General features: G+C 35.4%; 1 non-coding gene across 1 annotated transcript; it reads left to right on the top strand.

Annotated features, from left to right (window-relative positions):
• The first annotated feature begins 13,891 nt into the window (after positions 1-13,891).
• Positions 13,892-13,998, top strand: LOC123324144. Its single transcript, XR_006539637.1, has one exon. It is a non-coding gene; the product is annotated as a U6 spliceosomal RNA (small nuclear RNA).
• Positions 13,999-14,212: the final 214 nt, after the last annotated feature.

A 14,212-nucleotide genomic window follows, 5' to 3' on the forward strand; every position in this document is an offset into this window, starting at 1 on the left:
TTGATTCTACTCAGGAAATGCTTTGTAGCTAATGTACACAAAACAAAAATACTCTCTGCAGTCATAAACCCTATGTCTTTAAAAATAATTTTAAAAGCCTCCAAAAAGTTAATATTAATAAGAAATATTGCACATTCTAAGAAGGTGCCTAATGAAGTGGAATGTCACCTAAAAAGACCAGCAACTGCCAACAAAAGATTTCCAAGATGGTTGTTCTCTGTGGTCAGTTTACTGAAGGCATAAACTGTGCAGAATACTTGCATTTGTGACCACAAATGAGAATAATCAGGTTCTCAGAATCATACCAGAATAACAAAGATCTCAGATACTAAAATGACAATTTGGCCAAATCAGAACCTTCTTCCCCACAACCAAGCTAATAACAATACAAATTATCATAAATTTGTCTACCAAAGATAGATTCAGAGCAAGGGGAGTTAGTGGAGAAGATCCAGCTCTGAAGTGAAGGATAGATTTACCACCATTATTTCTTCATGAATTCATTCAGTAAATTTAGTGGATGCCTACTATGGGCCAGTAAACAAAAAATGTACAGTTCCTGCTCTCGGGAACCTTATCATAAGAGACACATACCTACTAGGCCAAGCCACTGAATACTGCTCAGATGGGCACTGTTAACATGCGCTCCTTTAATGGTCCTACCTCAGTGCATGCTGATCATAAAATCACTGAGGAGGTTTCCTCTCCGCAGTTACAATTTCATTCCCCTACTTTCTCCTATAAATGACTCTGTCCACTTCATCTTTATTGGTGTTTTAGTTGTTCCTTTACTCGGTTACATATTTGCTCTTACAGTCACATTTATTATATTTGGACTTGATCAGCTTAACTCTCAGAAGACAAGCTAAATTTTCTAAGTTCTTGGAAGATAATTCATTAGGTCCCCCATATCCTGGCACCAAAAACAAGGGTCAGTTTTCCACACTATATAAATTAACCATATATTTGTATCTTATTTTGTCATTATCTTTACCAACCTTGACAAACATTAGACTACAGATTCCTTTATATATATATATATATACGTATATATATATATAAAGGCAGATTTCTCTTTTCAGGCATTAAACTATACACCACCTGACATAGTTCAGTTACAAAAGAATCTTCATTCTTGGACGATAGCTTCATTCTGATTCCTCTCCTTGCTTGCTTGCGAGGTCGCAGCAGGAAGCTGAGTATCACTGAATCTGAAAACAGCTTCCATGTTAAGGGACCTATAGCATGCATGGAAAGTCTTGAAATCATCTCTTCTTGAATAATATTACTTGGTTATGGTTGGAAACTTTCATGCGCTACTTCCCAAAGAGTGTTCATATGGGCAGGCATTTACATTGCACAACCTAATCACTACCGCTGGTTTGACGGCTCGGCAGACAGAGGTAATACACCTACAATCACAGCCTGATTGCACCACCCTTCATTGCCTTCACAGCAGCACTCTGCACCAATTCATCATTTCCCTTTCAAAAGAGGGTCTTTGCTGCTTTGTTTTGATAGGATCTTAAAAGTCTGGCTATTTTCCAACAGATTAGGAGTGGAGATTTGAATTATCCTTTTGGTAATAAATGACAGGACCAGTCTTACAAATATGAAAGAGGCTTTCTGCTGGAAAGAACTGTGCTTCCTCTCCATATTTGAAAAATTAATGTTCCTTTCTCCAAATCTCATTCTTCGGCTATACATTAAAGGAAAAGACACTGGAAAGTAAGATTAAGAAAGTTGTTTTCATTTATGATCAGATACCTTAGGGATTTCTTAGGGTCTTTCTAGGAATAGGAAGGGAGGATTTGGAGGAGTGGGGAGTGGGGGGAGAGGAGAAATTAATGGATTTCACTGGGGTTGGCCCCAGCCTCCAATTTCAACCAGGGCAGCTTTGACTCCAGGGGCATATTTATCTTGAAATGATGAGGCTAAGCTTCAAAGACCCTCATTTGCAAAGACCCCTAGCAATGTGTTCACATGGTCATATGTTTTGTAAAACATGAAAAAGTAGAAAAAAAAATGACCATAGTTAATTAAGGCCTCTGTCTCTTTCCATTCTCAGTTCCCCTGGTGTTAAGTGGCAGTTAAGGAGTTATTAGTTAAGGAGTTATATAAAGTTAAGGAGAAACTTGGGGAAAGATTTTGTTTAGGAGTAGCAGGGTATCTGTCTAAGCTTTAAGTTACCCGTGTGTGTGATTAAGTTATTGCTAGCTATCCCAGTGCAGGGATAACTTCCAGGAATGCTCCCATCACTCAACAGTGCCAAGTAACCTAGCATCATAACCCAAAGGTGTAAGGCCAAAGATACTATCGTGATATGAATATGTCCTATAGAAAGCACCAGAGTTTGAAATGTACAAAGCCAGAAATTACTTTGTAGAAAATTTCTTCCATCAACAGCCATGTAAAAACTTAGAAAATTTAGCTTGTTTTCTGAGAATTAAACTGATCAAGTCCAAATATAATAAATGTGTGTGTAAGAGCAAATATGTAACTGAGTAAAGGAACAACTAAAACCTACCTATGCTTAGTCTAGAGCACAAACTCTACACTTGTAGAGAGGGGCAGAGAGGGAGAGAGACAATCAATCAATCAGTCTATCTATAGATATAAAATCAGATAGGGACACTTTTTTTTTTTATGTTCAGTTAGCCACCGTATAGTACATCATTAGTTTTTGATAGTGGTCAACCATTCATTAGTTACGTATAACACCAAAATAAAGCAAGGATGAATAGGAGGTTTGAACTTTTTAAGTAGGATGATGTGAAAAATAAAGTACCATTTGCTCCACAGTTTTGTAACAATGATATGGAGTATGCCAAGCATCAACATTTATTAAGTACAATGGGCTAGGCACTACTTAGACACAGCTGTGAACCATGTATGAATGATCCTTGTTCTAATGGAGCTTCCAGAATAGAGGGTTATACAGCCAGGAAACAAGCAATTGTAATCAGGCTTGTCATGTACTATGGTGGCAGGCAGTTTAAGGAACCACTTACTTGACTTAAAGGATAATGAGACTCTTCCTCACACAAAAACTTCTATGCCAAAATCTAAAGGACATGTAGGAGTTATCAAAAATGAGGTGAAAGGGAGGAAGGAGACTGCTTCAAGTATAATGAACAAGATGCAAATGGCCAGAGGCTGGAGAGAATATGTCCTAGGCAGAGAACTGAAAATGGCTTAGTAAAAAGTATCAGACAAAAAAATGAGATTAAAGAGAAAAGCAGGCTCCATTCAGATCAAAGTTTCATAAGGGAAAGGATTTGGGACTTCGGAAGTTTTCAGCAGGGACAGACAAGGATATAATCATAAGAATCATTTATTGTATTGTTATTATTTCAGTATAGTTGGCATACAATGTTATATTAGTTTCAGGTGCCCAACATAGTGATTCAACAATTCTATTTGCTACAACAGTGTTCACCACCATAAGTGTAGTTACCATCTGTTACCATACATTATTACAATATTATTGACTATTACCCTACACTGTACTTTTAATCTCCATGACTTATTTATTTTATAAATGGAAGCTTGTACCTCTTAACCCCCTTCATCTATTCTGCGCATTCCCCACTAACATCCCCTCTGGCAACTGCTAGTTTGTTCTCTGTGTTTATGAGTCTGTTTCTGCTTTTGCTTATTTGTTTGTTCATTTGTTTTGTTTTTTAGATTCCACCTCTAAGCTAAATTATATGGAATTTGTCTTTCTCTGACTTATTTTACTTAGCATAATACCCTTTATGTCTATCTGTGTTGTCACAAATACCAAGATATTATTCTTTTTTACGGTTGAGTATTTTCCACTATATACATATATACCACTGTAAATATATATAATATATATATTTATATTATATATAAATATTAATAATATTATAAATTTATAATATATATTATATATATTTGGGTAAATACCTAGTAGTGGCATTATGGGATCATATGGTATTTCTATTTTTAATACAAGGATAAGAATATATAAGAATTATATTTTTAAAGAAATTCCCCTGGCTTTCATGTGGAAGAAAGAGTAGAAGAATGCAATGCCAGAGGGAAAGAAATCAGCAAGATTATTGTCATAATCTAGCAGGAAAAAAATAATGATGGCCAAAAGTTGGGAAGCGACAAGTAAGATTCATAGGAGTGATAAATTTGACAGATATTTAGGAAATAGAAATCAATGGTGACTGCTTAAAGTGAGAAGGTAAATCAAGAGTAATAAAAGACAATGTCCAGATTCTGGCTTGAGTAACTGTTTGGTCTCTGTTATGGCCTGAACTATTTAGCCCCCAAAATTCATATATTGAAGTTCTAACTCCCAGTACCTCAGAATGTGCTAGCTATATTTGAAGATAGGGCCTTAATCGAGGCAAGTAAGTTAAAAGGAGGTCATTAGTGTGGGCTCTAATCTCCTATGGGTGTCCTTCTAAGGAGAGGAGATAAGGACACAGACACACAGAGAGGAAAGACCATGTAAAGACAAAGGAAGAAGATGACCACTTACAAGCCAATGAGTGAAGCTTCAGAAAAGCCAACCCTACTGACCCCTTGATCTTGGATGTCTAGCCTCCAGAACTGTGAGAAAATGAATGTCTGTTGCTTAATGCACCCAGTCCGTGGTGCTTTGTTACAGGAAGCCCTAGCAAACCTATAGTACCCTTCATTGAGAAAGGGAATACACAGAGGAGAAGCAAGTTTGGGGTAAAGGAGATGATGGGATCTTTTTGGAGAAATTGGCTTTTAAGTATCTGCAAGACATCAGGGTGAATTTGTATACAAGGAAGTTGGAGCCCCTGCAGAGGCAAAATTGGAACAATAATGGCATACCTCCATCATGTAGAATACTCTTGATTTCCATGAAAAACAGCTTCTCGTGAAGACTAGTTCACAAGATTCCAAACCCCAAAAAATAAAACGCTTTTAAGGGTCATCTAAAGCAATTAAGAAATGTACACCCCAAAACTGAATGTAGTAATCTGTAAAAGATAGGAATAGAAGCCATGAGGCAAAAACAGAGAGTAAAAAAAAAAAAGCAATAAATCTGGAAAAAACTTTCATGCTAGAAGTGAAAATTAGAGTCATTGAAATAAATACTTCAAGGATAGGTTGAAGAGTTGACCAGATACAGCTGGAAAAAGAAAATTTGTAAATCAGAAGTGCTTTAAAGTAGTTACCCAGAATACAAAACAGAGGGACAAGCAGATGAGAAATATAAGAGACTATATGAGTGACATGGATGATAGAATCAGTAGTTCTAAGATATGTATAATAAGAATCCCAATAGAGAGAATATAAATAATGGCAAAAATTATATTTAAAGAAACAACTGAATTTTTTTCTGAATTAAAGAAAGACAGGAACCATTCTCAGACTGAAGGAGCACAAGCCCCAAGTAGGATAAACATAGACCTACATCTAGTGAAACGTAGAACATCAGATATAAAGAGTATATCTTATAAAATATATAAAGAAAATACAAATTATCTACAAAGGAACAACTATATTGACAGCAAATCATAAGTTATACCTGCCAGAAGACAATTTCAAAGTGCTGAGGAAAAATAACTATTAACCTATATTCAGCTAACCCATCATTGACAGGTAAGAGTGAAATTAAAATACTCTCCTGCACAAAAAGTCTGAAATATTTGCCACTTTGCTGAAATAACTAAGTATGTAATGCAATAATAAGAAAATTGAACCAAGGGGGTGCCTGGGTGGCTCAGTCGGTTAAGCCTTTGCCTTCAGCTCATGTCACGATCTCAGGGTCCTGGGATCAAGCCCCACATCAGGCTCTCTGCTCAGTGGGGAGTCTGCTTCTCCCTCTCACTCTCCCTCTGTGCTCACTCTCTCAAATAAATAAATAAAATATTTTTAAAAATATATAGAGAGATTCTCTCTCTCCCTCTCCCTCTGCCCCTCTGCCCACTTGTGCATTCTCTCTCTCTCTCAAATAAATCTTAAAAAAAAAAGAAAGAAAGAAAAGAAAAAGAAAATTGAACCAAGAAGAAAGGCTTGGGACACAAGAACCAAGAGTAAACAAAGAAACTGCTAAATATGGGGTGTCTGATTGGCTCAGTCAGTTAAGCATCTGCCTTCAGCTCAGGTCATGATCTCAGGGTCCTGGGATCGAGCCCTGCGTTGGGCTCCCTGCTCAGCGTGGATCCTGCTTCTCCCTCTCCCTCTGTGTACTCTCATTCTCTCTCTCACTCTCAATTTCTCTCAAATAAATAAATAAAATCTTTTTTAAAAACTGCTAAATATGATGGAAATTTAAATAAATATTAACTGTTAAAATACTACTAATAATCACTGATTATAGGGGATCAGAAAACAGGATACAACTAAAATCTGCCACAATGATAGCACTGAAGTTGAAAGACGGAAGGTCAGAGTTAAAGCATTTAACTTCCTTACACTGGGAGAAGGGTAGAGCTCTTGGTCCACTTTCTCACTTGTTAAATGTACATGTTATAAAGTAAGAATAATCACTAGCATAAGAGAAATTGAATTCATGAATTTCCAACCAATAAATCAGCAAGAAAAGCTTCATCTGTGGAAGATGCAGGCAGCATCTCCCCTGGGTTCTACAACTAACTTGGTGAAGTTCCCCCTGACATTCTCCATTGTATGGCTCCAAGCAGCAGCCCTACACCACTGCATCCAACTTACAACCTCAAATCTTAATTTCAACGCTTTTTGAAAACCTAAACAAAAACAGGCAAAAAGAAAAAGAGGGAAAAAATCTTCTTAACCTTCTATTTCTCTTCCCTAATGACCACCCTAAAATAATCAATAACAAATGGCAAATAGTCAAAAGATGGGTAGCGTAGATTAAATGAAAATGAAACAGAAGAACAAGAACATTCCCCAAGGTGAGTAATACCTTATTGATCAAGAACTGATTGTACTATTTATTTTCATTGTTTGACAGTCACAGTAGGCATTGCTGTCTTTATTTCATGAATGACTCAACTGAGGTAAAACAAGATCACACAATTTTCCTGCAATAGAACCAGAAACTTCATAATCTCTAAATCAGACTCAATCTCTAAATTTATAATCTAGCTTTCTATCTTGAGCATAGCTTCAGTTATAAGATATAAAAACACTGATTCATTCTTTCATTGCTCTGAATTTTTAAATTCAAACACTTCTTCTATTTCAAGTATTGGATTATGTTCTAGGATTCCAAAATTTTTTGGTAAATGCTATTTTTGCTGCTAGGTTATCCAGCTTCAGCTTTTTACATGAAGAAGTCTTAGAGTTAATTTAGCAAAAACCTTACATATTCTAAAGAAAACAAACCAAGCTGATCTTTGACTTACTCTTGCATTCTTCAATTCTTTCTATAAATTGTGACCCCAAATTGGCTATGTAATTACTGGGAGGCATAAGGAATTCTCAACACACCATTTTATTTTTTTCTTATACTCCTGAGAGGTACAAAAGGAAAACTTAAAACTAGCTAAAACCAGTGTCCTAAAGACTTACCAAAACCTTCTACCACATTACAAAACAAATGACATTATTCTGACATCTTTACAAATGGCCAAACACAGCTCTCTAGCAGAACTCACTTAATCAAGGGCAGACATGTAATCACATTAAAAAATGAAAGAACCATTCCCTTACAACTTTCACCTTAAGAGTCAAAAATTATTCTTTGTCATTTGATATATGAATCAATATGGATAGGACTTTGGTCAAACATTAAGACATTTATGAGACAGCCTCAAAAACTCATCTAAAGAACTTTGATAACATATTATAATATATTTTAATTGCCTGCTTTCTTGTCTGTATCCCTTAAGTTCCAAGTTTCTCACCATTATATCACAAAGACTTAACACAATGTCTAGCATATAGATGTTCAACAAATTAATTGCATGTGTAAGACACAGTCTAGTAATGGTTTATAATTTAGTGAGGAGTTTCACTTCTGCATTTATTTACGAGCTTAAAACTCTGATTATAAACTGTTATAATTCAACAAGCCTTTGAAGGAAAAACAGAAATAACCAAACATTAAATAGACATGTTTTAATGTACTGAAAAATAACAAAAAAATGGGACTGAAATTTGGCAAATATGAAGTGCTATTCCTATTAAAGGCAATTGAATATTCCATTCAGCTATAAATAACCAAAAATACAATATTTAAATGAAGTATCTGCTGAAATAAAAGAGAACACAATAGCTGCTGAGGTAGATGTCCATGAAGAAGCTTCAAAGTATTTTTCATTTTTTTTCTTAAACCCTTAAGTTGGTTTGGTTTGATGTTTCAACCCAAATACACTAAATTATATTTAAATGGCTTAAATCTCTTCAATGATCAATATTTTTCCTAATACTTTATAATTCACAAGTCATTTTATATGTCATGTAAGTTGAAGAAAATGACACAAAGCCTAAAATTCAAACTGTGAAATGGATAATGTCTTTTTTCCCCAAAATTTGAAGCAAATCAATGTCAGTACATATTGCATTCTTCATTTATAAGTTTTTCTGGCCCTTTAGATTCAAAATTCATAATCTACTTCTCTTGAAATAGGAATAAATTGCTTATAATTCCAGAAAGTCAGAAGAGAAACCTATTATATGACTGGTTTTCTTTCTATTAAATTACTTAACTGTTTTGAGCATATTTAATTATACAACAAATTCCTAGCAAATAAAGTTGGGGGAAAAAAAGAATGATTAAGTCTAGAAATTTCAGCTTCCATAATAGAATAGAGATCCCAGAAATAGATCCACAACTATATGGCCAACTAATCTTTGACAAAGCAGGAAAGAATATCTAAAGGAAAAAAGACAGTCTCTTCAACAAATGGTGTTGGGAAAACTGGACAGCAATATGCAGAAGAATGAAACTGGATTACTTTCTCACACCATACACAAAAATAAATTCAAAATGGATGAAAGACCTAAATGTGAGATAGGAAACCATCAAAATCCTAGGAGAAGACAGGCAGCAACCTCTTTGACCTTGGCCACAATAACTTCTTACTAGACACATCACCAGAGGCAAGAGAAACAAAAGCCAAAATGACTATTGTGACTTCATCAAGACAAAAAGCTTCTGCACAGCAAAGGACACATCAACAAAACTAAAAGGCAGCCTATGGAATGGGAGAAGATATTTGCAAATGACATATCTAATAAAGGGTTAGTATACAAAATCTACAAAGAACTTACCAAACTCAACATCCAAAAAACAAATAATCCAGTCAAGAAATGGGCAGAAGACATGAACAGACATTTTTCCAAAGAAGACATCCAGATAACAGACACATGAAAAGATGCTCAACATCACTCATCATCAGGGAAATACAAATCAAAACCACAATGAGATACCACCTCACACCAGTCAGAATGGCTAAAATTAACAAGTCAGGAAACAGATGCTGGCGAGGATGTGGAGAAAGGGGAACCCTCCTACACTGTTGGTGGGAATGGAAACTGGTGCAGCCACTCTGTGAAACAGTATGGAGGTTCCTCCAAAAGTTAAAAATAGAACTACGCTATGACCCAGCAATTGCACTACTAGCTATTTACCCAAAGGATACAAAAATAGTGATTTGAAGGGGCACATTCACCCCAATGTTTATAGCAGCAATGTCCACAATAACCAAACTATGGAAAGAACCCAGATATCCATCAATGGACGAATGGATAAAGAAGATGTGGATCTATACATAAAATGGAGTATTACTCGGCCATCAAAAAGAATGAAATCTCGCTATTCGCAGCTACATGGATGGAGCTAAAGGGTATTATGCTAAGCAAAATAAGTCAGTCAGAGAAAGACAAATACCATAGTATTTCACTCATATGTGGAATTTAAGAAACAAAACAGATGTACATGGGGGGAAAGAAAAAAAAAGAGAGGGGGACAAACCTTAAGAGACTCTTAAAAACAGAGAACAAACTGAGGGTTGATGGAAGGAAGTGGGTGGGGGGTTGGCTACATGGATGATGGGTATTAAGGAGGGCAGCTGTTATGATGAGCATGGGGTGTTGTACATAAGTGATGAACCACTGAATTCTACTCCTGAAGCCAATATTGCACTGTATGTTAACTAACTAGAATTTAAATTAAAATTTGAAAAGAAAAATAAATAAATAAATAAATAAATAAATAAATAAATAAATAATCATGATGGAATTTAAAAAAAGTTTCAGCTTTCATAAAAAAACAAAATAGCAGTAAATCTGATTAAGTTTTACCTAAGGTTTCTCACTGAGGTTTTACCTGAGAAGGTTACATTTGTAAGATATTTAAAGAAAACCTAAATACCAAAATACTTATTCATAACTCAATTACATTCTCATGATAATAACTTTAATCAAAAGTATATGTGAAATTATTAAAGAAAAACTGTCAAAGATATAATTATAAATTTTTCAAATAAATAATATACTCAATCATAAAATGTGTGCCTCAGAATTGGTGGTGACTAGATTTATTCTATTACATTATACAAGGCCCATCTCCATTGTACTTTAAAATGTGAAGAATACTATGATTCATTAAATCATTATTTTCTCTTATAATCAAAAAATACACAGTAGAGATTAAACCAGAAGGCAGGGAACTTACCTTTGCTTTTCTTCAAAATATTATAAAAGTATGTGGAATTTAAGAAACAAAACAGAGGATCATAGAGGAAGAGAGGAAAAAATAAAACAAGACAAAACCAGAGAGGGAGACAAACCATAAGAGACTCTTAATCCTAGGAAACAAACTGAGGGTTGCTGGAGGGGAGGGGAGGGGAGTGGAGGGATGGGGTAACTGGGTGATGGACATTAAGGAGAGCATGTGATGTAATGAGCACTGGGTATTATATAAGACTGATGAATCACAGACCTGTACCTCTGAAACCAATAATACATTATATGTTAATTAATTGAATTTAAATTTAAAAATGTTTAAAAAAAATAAAATTACATTAAAATGTAAAATATTTTACTAATTAAAAAGTAATAAAATTTAAAAATTAAAAAAAGTCATTCAACGGTGCCTATATGTTCCATAGTGTGTTCTGGAACATAAACAGCCTAAAGGAATCTCATGCAAACACAACTCTTATGGTTTATATGTTTATTGATATATGTGTGTGTGTGTGTGTGTGTCTGTGTGTGTGTCTATCTGGACATTCCTGCAGTGGATGTGATCTTTTACAATAAACTTAGAGAAAAAAGAGACAAATGTAAGCAAACATTAATTATAACTAAAGGGCATGATAAAAATCAGAATTTTCCTTTAAAAACTAAAAATTCCTCAGTAAATGATGTTGGAAAAATTAATCCACATGTAAAAAAAAAAAGGAACACTAACCTTATACCATATACAAAAATTGGCTCAAAATTAATTAAAGAAATAAAAGTAGGAATTGAAATTATAAAACTCTGAGAAGAAAACAAAGGGGAAAGCTTCATAGTATTGGATTTGACAATGATTTATTGGAGATCACACCAAAAGCACAGGCAACAAAAGAAAAAATAAGTGAATGGGTTTCATCAAAATTATAAGCTTTTGTGCATCAAGGATCCTATTAACAGAGTGAAAAGACAGCCCACAGAAATAAGAAAATATGTGCAAGTCGGTTATTTGATAAGGGATTAACAACCAGAATATATGAAGAATTCCTACAACTCAAAAACAAAAAACAAACAGCCCAATTCAAAAATGGGCAAAGGACTTAAATAAACAGACATTTCTCCAAAGAAGATATACAAGTAGGCAATAAGCACATGAAAAACTGTTCAACAGCACTTCAACAGTTTTGCAAAACAAAACCAAAATGAGATACAACTTTACACACATTAGGATAGCTATTATAAAAAAAAAAAAAAAAAAAGAAAATAACAAGTGTTGGCAAGATGTGCAGAAATTGGAAGCTTGTGCATTGCTGATGAGAGTGTAAACTGGTGCAGCCACTGTGGAAAATGATATGATCATTACTCAAAAAAAAAATAGAATTACCATGTAGTACAGCAATTCACTTCTAGATATATACCCATAAGAACTGAAAGCAGGTTCAAATAAATATCTGTACACCCATATTCATAGCAGAATGGTTCACAATAACCAAAAGGTGAAAGCAACCCAAGCGTCCATCGCTAGATGAATACATGCATAAAATGTGGTATATTCAGCCTTTAAAAGGAAGAAAATTCTGACACATGCTACAACATGGATGAACCTAGAAGACATCATGCTAAGTAAAATAAGCCAGTCATAAAAGAACAAATATTATATGATTACACTTACATGAGGTACCTAGAGTAGTCAGATTTATAGAGACAAATTAGAATGGTGATTGTAAGGTTGGGAGGTGGGGGGTAAAAGGGGAGCAGGGAGGGAGGAATGGGGAGTTAGTGTGAAATGGGTACAGAGTTTCAGTTGGGGAAGATGAAGAAGTTCTGGAAATGGATGGTGATAATTATTGCACAACAATGTGAATATACTTAATGCCATAGAATTGTACACTTAAACATGTACAGTTAAAATGGTAAATTTTATGTTATATTTAACCACAATTTTAATAATTAAAATTTTTTTACCCATAGCAAAATCATATCTGCAGCATTTTTAAATCATGGATTTTCATTTTTGCTTTCATATCTGAGATCACTAGGGCTATGACAAGGGACAAATCTATTCCTCTAACCCCCTGCACATAAACTCTGCAAATCATGAAATAGTCCAATCTGAAAAACTGTTTAAAATAAATACCTGCAGTACCAGGATGTGTTCTCCCACAGGAAGTTTGCACTGTTTCTTAGAAGTTTTAAAATCCCGCACAGAATTCACCACCTCACTATATACATCCTGTTGTCATCTTTTCCCCCAAATGGAACAATTTCATCTGTATTGAGCGAAGAACATTCCTTCTAAGAAATTGCATTATCGGGGCGCCTGGGTGGCTCAGATGGTTAAGCGTCTGCCTTCGGCTCAGGTCGTGATCCCAGGGTCCTGGGATCGAGTCCCACATCAGGCTCCCTGCTCCTTGGGAGCCTGCTTCTCCCTCTGCCTCTCTCTCTCTCTCTCTCTCTCTGTCTCTCATGAATAAATAAATAAAATCTTTAAAAAAAAAAAAAAGAAATTGCATTATCAGCACTTGCAGCCTCTCTCCTCACTTTGATGTTGTGCAGATTCAAATAGGCCTGGAACCTACAAAGCTAGGTGTAGTTTGCAGCAATAATCTCATCAACCTCGCTTTCACCATGCTTGGCCTTTAGTTCTTCCAACAAACTCCGAGCCATCTTCTGAATGTACATGAAGCTAAAAAAACATTCAACTTTGATGCTGATTCTCTTGCTTCACAATCAAAAGCTTTTGGGGCATCTGGGTGGCCCAGTCAGCTTAGTGTCTGCCTTTGGCTCAGGTCATTATCCTGGAGTCCCAGGATCGAGCCCCGAATCAGGCTCCGCGCTCACTGCTTCTCCCTCTGCCCTTCACCCAGCTCGTGCTCTCTCTCTCACTCCCGAAGTTTTCAATTCTGACAGGCACTCTTCCTACTATCCCTGGCATGGGCCCAACCCTTTTCACAAAGAATAGATGATCAATTCCTGATTGCTTCTCCTGTGAAATGATTCATCTTATATACTGTATTTACATGGAATGGTTACCTATTATTTTTTATTTTTGTCACTTTTGATCTTTGCCATTTATCCCTCTTCTTACAAGTACTCATACAGTCAATATGATAAACTTAAATGTCATTAAATGCCAGCCAGGTACAGGCATTTAAAATGAATAGGCTATATGTAAAAGAGATTGCTGGAGTTTTATAGCAAAATCTTTAGGTACTTGGTTCACCTAAAAGGACACAAATTGAATAAAGAGAAAAATAAAAACACTGAGTTAATGCTCACTTCGGCAGCACATATACTAAAATTGGAACGATACAGAGAAGATTAGCATGGGCCCTGTGCAAGGATGACACGCAAATTCGTGAAGCGTTCCGTATTAAAAACAAAACAAAACACTGAGTTGACAAAATAAAACAGTTTGTAGTCCAAGGGCCACCAGTTAATGACTAATACCTTACAGGAAACAGCAAAACACAGCCAAAACTAAAATGGCTATAGACCACCTACTAAAATTATTTGCTGCTGGTGAGCAGAATGCAAACTGTTTGCTCTAGAACATAGCTCTGTTCATAACTATGGAAGCTCTAAACTGACT

This window comes from Neomonachus schauinslandi, chromosome 2, assembly GCF_002201575.2.
Source record: "Neomonachus schauinslandi chromosome 2, ASM220157v2, whole genome shotgun sequence".
NCBI classification, from domain to species: domain Eukaryota; kingdom Metazoa; phylum Chordata; class Mammalia; order Carnivora; family Phocidae; genus Neomonachus; species Neomonachus schauinslandi.